General features: G+C 38.5%; 1 long non-coding RNA gene across 1 annotated transcript; it reads left to right on the top strand.

Annotated features, from left to right (window-relative positions):
- Positions 1 to 2,997: 2,997 nt before the first annotated feature.
- On the top strand, positions 2,998 to 6,355 carry LOC117394992 (uncharacterized). Its single transcript, XR_004662855.2, has 3 exons — positions 2,998 to 3,292; positions 3,862 to 3,957; positions 4,377 to 6,355. It is a non-coding gene; the product is annotated as an uncharacterized LOC117394992 (long non-coding RNA).
- The last annotated feature ends 940 nt before the right edge of the window (positions 6,356 to 7,295 follow it).

Here is a 7,295-nt window from a genome sequence, read left to right as displayed (position 1 = left end):
ACATACTCCAGCCAAGAGTCTTCCCGGTGTTTGTTACCTGTGTTACAGCGAGATTCCAGCAGAGGGAGTCGGCGCTGTACTTACCTGTTACCTGTGTTGCAGCGTGACTCCAGCAGAGGGAGTCGGCGCTGTACTTACCTGTTACCTGTGTTACAGCGAGATTCCAGCAGAGGGAGTCGGCGCTGTATTTACCTGTTTCCTGGGTTGCAGCGAGACTCCAGCAGAGGGAGTCGGCGCGGTACTTATCTGTTACCTGTGTTGCAGCGAGACTCCAGCAGAGGGAGCCGGCGCTGTCCTTACCGGTTACCTGTGTTGCAGCGAGACTCCAGCAGAGGGAGCCGGCGCTGTCCTTACCGGTTACCTGTGTTGCAGCGAGACTCCAGCAGAGGGAGTCGGCGCTGTCCTTACCTGTTCCCGTGTTGCAGCGAGGCTCCAGCAGAGGGAGTCGGCGCTGTCCTTGCCGGTGCTGCAGCGAGACTCCAGCAGAGGGAGTCGGTGCGGTCCTTACCTCTGTGTCAGAGAGACTGCAGCGAGTGAGGAGTCTGTGGATTACAAAGCTCATACCACGGGGAGAGTCTACGCTGATCCTTCCTCGGGAGCGGACTTCTACAGGCTCCGACCTGTAGGACTTGGTATTCTTTACTAGATAGAGAGGGGCGAAGAAGTGAGACAGTTAGTGTCCCGTACAGGGCATTCAGTGATTCAAAGAGTCTGTTGTGTTTGAATATTGTAAATAAAAGTTACTTGCCTGCAATCGGTACGTGTCTGTGCTCGTCGGTGGAAGCCGTGGAAAGGAGTATCCCGCAGGGTACCCCGCCAGTTTGTTACAATATATATATATATATATATATATATATATATATATATATATATATATATATATAAATTCATTAAACTATCCTCATTACACCGTGTAACAAATTATTTTTTCTTTTTGGTTCCTGGGTAGTAAGTGTTATTTCCTAATTGTTTATGCCTCAAAAGTATAGAAAATGGCTATTATTCCCCACAAACTTTTGCTTTTGTGACCAGGACAGTGATATTTTGAAATTTACCTATTTCCAATGAGAAAACGGGCAAATTTGTGTCTTTTCGTTCACATAAAGTCAGAAAAAACAACATATGAATCCAAATTAACATGTATTTATACTAAAGTAATACAAAAATGACAACAAAAGATTTAGAAGTGAGTAGTTTTTCGAGATTTACGATTATACTGTAAATCAATTTCATGAATCAGCCCCCAAATGTAGTCTCCCATCATGTTCTCGTTATACTGTCCTTGGTAGCGGCGTTCAAAGTCCAGTATATCCTGGTGGAAGCGCTCGCCTTGCTCCTCCGTGTACGCTCCCATGTTCTCCTTGAATTTATCAAGATGAGCATCAAAGATATGGACTTTGAGGGACATCCTACAGCCCATTGTGCCGTAGTTCTTCACCAGAGTCTCAACCAGCTCCACATAGTTTTCGGCCTTGTGATTGCCCAGGAAGCCCCGAACCACTGCGACAAAGCTGTTCCAAGCCGCTTTCTCCTTACTAGTGAGCTTCTTGGGGAATTCATTGCACTCCAGGATCTTCTTTATCTGTGGTCCGACAAAGACACCGGCTTTGACCTTTGCCTCAGACAGCTTAGGGAAGAAGTCTTGAAGGTACTTGAAGGCTGCCGACTCCTTATCTAGAGCTCTGACAAATTGTTTCATAAGGCCCAATTTGATGTGCAGTGGTGGCATCAGCAGCTTCCGGGGGTCCCAGCCGTACTCATCATACTTCAAGGCGTCCAGCAAGGTCTTGATGCTGTTGTAATCCTCTTTGAGGTGCACCGAGTGAGCCAGGGGAAGAGACGGGTACTTGTTACCATTATGGAGCAGCACGGCTTTGAGGCTCCTGGATGAGCTGTCAATGAAGGACAGTATAACGAGAACATGATGGGAGACTACATTTGGGGGCTGATTCGTGAAAGTGATTTACAGTATAATCGTAAATCTTGAAAAACTACTCACTTCTAAATCTTTTGTAGTCATTTTTGTATTACTTTAGTATAAACACATGTTCATTTGGATTCATATTTTGTTTTTTGCTGACTTTATGTGAACGAAAAGACACAAATTTGCCCGTTTTCTCATTGGAAATAGGTAAATTTCAAAATATCACTGTTCTGGTCACAAAAGCAAAGTTTGTGGGGAATAATAGCCATTTTCTATACTTTTGAGGCATAAGCAATTAGGAAATAACACTTACTACCCAGGAACAAAAATTGTGTTACATAGTGTTATCAACAGTCCAAAAGTTACATAAATATTAAATATTATTTAATCCATCAATACTTCAACATTCCTAAAAGATCTTCACTCCAAATCTCACTTTATAGACTTTACAGTACACCAAAGTGCTACATCATTCTCTTGCTGTTTTGTGAGGTTTTTGAAATTTTGAGAGGAGCCCTAAACTGCTATAGTGTGGTTCATGTTGAGCTCTGAAGATGAGGTCACTGCTGCTTGTCTGCCTGCTTGTGGTCACACTGACTGTGGTTATTGCTGCCCCTATGTCAGGGGTGTCAAACTCAGTTCCATTGAGCTACAGTTAAAGACAAATGTATGAATGAACAAACAGACACCACTCCCCCGAATCTGATACTCTAAATAACTTTTGCTAAATAATGTTAATACCAAGTTTTATGATACTGGATAAACGAATCTCAAGATACTGTACATGAAAAAATGTAAGTGTGAAATACAGATGTATAGATGTGCCATTGTCATTGCACGATGATACACAATGAATGTTAAAATATTTCATGTTTTATTTAAAAAAAAACAACAAAAAAACATGTTGCACTTAATTAATTAATTAAACCAGTTTTGACATATTTTAGTGTTGTTTGTTTTTCCTGTGTGAGTTTTGATAACCTAAAAAACAGGGTTTATTAACCAGGACAAGGTCACAGCTCAAACAAAACTGCTGACAAACCAGTTTGCAAAGTAGTGGGTGGTTATGAGGCTTCAAGCCATGGGCAGCAAATACCAGCAGCTGGGTGCCTCAATGCACTGCAGGTCAGTAATATGTAAGGAGATCTCACCTTGGTACATGCAGCAGGAGAGGGTCTATCACACTGTAAAGAGCAGAACAAGCCAAGACTACTGTAAATAGAGGCTAGATAGGCAGTTAGTTGAAAACACATGATATTTACCTAAAGTAATTGGGTTCCAGTGCTGCCCTAGTACTTCACGCCACATTGTACAGTCATTAATACTTGGGAAACTGCAGCCTGCTAGACCACACACATCTTTTAAAGGGTAAGTAGTTTCAAATGTCATTTTATTTATGTATTCATTTTTCCCTTTGTCGGAGTTGAAAGGACACATGAAGAATGATAATGAAGCCAATTAGCATTCTCCAGCCTCACTGTAATTTAAAACCAGGTGAATACAGATATAAAAGACAATTATAATAACTCAATGTTAGACCAACAGAACCTAGAACCACTAAAAAAAACTATATTTGAAGCAAATAAAATGACATTCCAGTAAACTTTGCCTAATATGTATTGCCATCCCATTGTAGGTCTCACATTTTCATATAAAATATGCACACATTATGGCAAACATAAATTTGATTTGTTGGTAAATTTAAGCTTTTTGTCAGTCTAAAATTTCTTTAAAAAGACAGACATAATGTTTTTTTTTCAGTGAACACAAAAATGGCAAATGTCTTTACATATTAAATCTATGTTCTTACAAACAGTACACTATCCATTCTTCCTCTATGCTATTAGGTTGTATTCCCCTTTCTTAAACTCTCTCTCTCTCTCTCTCTCTCTCTCTCTCTCTCTCTCTCTGGATCTTATACTTCTTTTTCCAAACAGGGGGAGAGGAGAAGACTTAGACCTGGAAGTTTTGGTGCTGTAACATTATTAGACAACGCAGAAGGGACAACCTGCTCAAGACAAGAGAACGCACCTGTGGGTTGAGTGTTTCAGTCAATACATTCATGTTTTATATTTACTGGGCAACAACTTACACCCGGAAATTACACCGTCATTATTGAGGTCACTAATACCTGTAACTGTTCACAATGATTATGTTAAGATTAGAATTGGGTAGTAAAATAAAATAATACTTAAGTATTTGGTAATCTTATGACAACGGTATTAACTGGTAATCACAGATTCGTTAATAAAAGCCTTAACAACAGGGAGTGGGCAATCAAAGATGGTGTGGCAGGAGTGTGCTTATCTAAAAAATATATATCAATGTGTTTGTTTTATGAGAACAAAGGCCTCCTTTCTGATTACTTTCAATGTAAGAAACAGATAAGTAGATATTTAATTTCTCCACACTTCATTTTAACTTTCTTTCTTGCTTCCTTTCTTTCTTTCAGTATAAAACCAAGAACTGATAAACCTAGCAATACACCAACCTTGCAAGACCGCACAGGATAAGCAAGCTTAAAGTGATGTATTAGAAACCTCCCAATTGGTTCAATAGTCATTATTCCACCAGCAATAGACTCTCTTTTTACCAGGTGATCTATTTCAAGCTCTATGAACCAGTAGCAGAAATCAGCTTGGCTACTGTAGTGTAAATGATTAAAATATGTAAACTGTTTTCTTTCGATTAATGATTTTCTGTAGGTTTCAAATGGATTAAGATACCAGTACGTAGAAGTGGTATATATATAACTAACAGTAAAGATATTTTTTTAAAAAAGGTAAGAAATGTGAATCATTGGGAATTCTGCTGGAAAAAAACTTAATAGTTCAAAATTGCAAACTTACCTGTATAGCAGTTCATAGCAACAAAAAAAAACCATTCCTTTGGCAAACATAACGTTCCAGTTCTATGTCTTTGCTTCTATTCATTGTATGTAGACATATCCATTGTATGATATTTTGCGATCTGATTTAGACATCCAAAATGTCTTAATCAGTCAAACCATACAGCTTACATGCAGCAGATGTTTGCTAAATAAACAAATAATAATAATAATAATAATAATAATAATAATAATAATAATAATAATATGGATGTGGATTCTGATAATGCTGGGGAAAGGAACACGCTCTCTTGCTCAAAACAACTGTTGCCTACTAAGTTATCAACAATGTAAAGAGATGGATCTTTGGTAAGTTTTACTAAAAGGGTTTCTGTCTTTCCCCAGCCTACAGCTGCTGCTCAGACATATAAGAACATAAGAACATAAGAAAGTTTACAAACGAGAGGAGGCCATTCAGCCCATCTTGCTCGTTTGGTTGTTAGTAGCTTATTGATCCCAGAATCTCATCAAGCAGCTTCTTGAAGGATCCCAGGGTGTCAGCTTCAACAACATTACTGGGGAGTTGGTTCCAGACCCTCACAATTCTCTGTGTAAAAAAGTGCCTCCTATTTTCTGTTCTGAATGCCCCTTTATCTAATCTCCATTTATGACCCCTGGTCCTTTTTTCTTTTTTCAAGTCAAAGAAGTCCCCCGGGTTGACATTGTCTATACCTTTTAGGATTTTGAATGTTTGAATCAGATCGCCGCGTAGTCTTCTTTGTTCAAGACTGAATAGATTCAATTCTTTTAGCCTGTCTGCATACGACATGCCTTTTAAACCCGGGATAATTCTGGTTGCTCTTTGCACTCTTTCTAGAGCAGCAATATCCTTTTTGTAACGAGGTGACCAGAACTGAACACAATATTCTAGGTGAGGTCTTACTAATGCATTGTAAAGTTTTAACATTGCTTCCCTTGATTTAAATTCAACACTTCTCACAATATGTGACGGGAGGGGAGGTACAGGTACCAACAAGTGATGGTTTGAACATGCAATGAGAATCTAGAGGAATCACAGCAATGTGTATATCTTAAATATATCGTATGGCTTATTTCCTTGAAAACTGTAATTCTAGCATTTTCATTATCGGTTATATTGCTTTTCTCTTAAATGTGTAAAGAAATGTTATTGTTTTTATCCCTGGACTTCTAAACAGAATACATGCTTGTGTCTGAATAAAATATTACAAGGGAAAACATTTTATAATTTATTTTTTTGGTGGGAGGGGGGGGTCATCAATCTATCATAAAAGATGGATATTTAAATTTATTTTTTTAAGGACAGACTGCTTTTGACAACCATTTGTGTTATGGTGCAATCCCTTTGCTGTGTAATGGACCCAGATATATATATTGTACAATACCCTGTGGGCCTTCTACAGTAGTGTGGCAAAGAAATACAAACAAACAGCTTTCAACTGTGCTCTTTTATTCCTTTTACCTTCAACAAAACACTGTCATTACAGGTCAATTAAACAGAACTGTGCTTTACGACATACGTTTTACAATAATAGAATATAGAATAATAAAAGGCATCCCAGTTTGATATGTTGCTTTTATTTGTTGCCTGTTTTGGAAGACCAGAGTTCATCGTTGTTTCTGTAGCTCACCAAGTTGCCATCATCCTGCATAACCAGGGTACAGTTGCAGTGATCCAGCTGGTGTGTGTTGGTAGGCCATGTTGCAGTGTTTTCGTTATTGTACTTCACCACGTTGCAGTCCTCCTGCATGTAACCAGGTTAGCATCTTTCTTTCCGGCAGTATTGCTTGCCCACAGTGCCTTCCATCCATATGCAACAAAATTCCCATCCTTCTTTAAAAGACGTAAAGGTATTGTGATTAGGGTACATGTTTCAGGTACAACATGTTAAATGATTATGAGCCCTATTCACAAAGCTTAAACTAAATACGTTTTTTTTTTTTTTAGTTCTGGATTGCCTAGTGGTTGAAGGAGTCTGCTCAGGATGCTTTGAATAAACACTGTCTGATGATTTAAAGGTTCAAATTTAAACCGTGAGGAGCTTCCTTGCTTAGGACCTGGCTAGCATTAGGGTGGATGGTCTCTCTTCCTTCAAGCAATGACTGTATTTTATTAAGAGGTGCTGTGCTGTCAAAATTCCTGGTTTCATCCATAATTCTAAAACGCTCAATCAGAATTCTAGGGTAAAACTATAAGAAACTCAATTAAACAAACATTTGTCTACTTGAACATTTTAAATGTACCTGTTTTTTTTTTTAGAAGGGTTACAACTAATGCATAACGTCACATTATAATTTTTATAAACAAGACACAATGTTTTTTATATGTACTGTAAGACACTCCAGGTGCCTCAGCATGTTTTCTCTATTCAGGGCCATATTCCTTCTGTTCACAAAAATATTTAATCGCATGTAAATATACAATTTACTGGCAAGTGATTAATTTACACAAAGGTTTTCACACCAATATTGTGCTTGCACACTGCTGCAATAAGGCACTATGTA

The sequence above is a fragment of the Acipenser ruthenus genome, chromosome 3, assembly GCF_902713425.1.
Source record: "Acipenser ruthenus chromosome 3, fAciRut3.2 maternal haplotype, whole genome shotgun sequence".
In the NCBI taxonomy this organism is placed as follows: Eukaryota; Metazoa; Chordata; class Actinopteri; order Acipenseriformes; family Acipenseridae; genus Acipenser; species Acipenser ruthenus.
The sequence above is the reverse complement of the archived record's forward strand: the minus strand, read 5'-3'. Positions and strand labels throughout refer to the sequence as shown.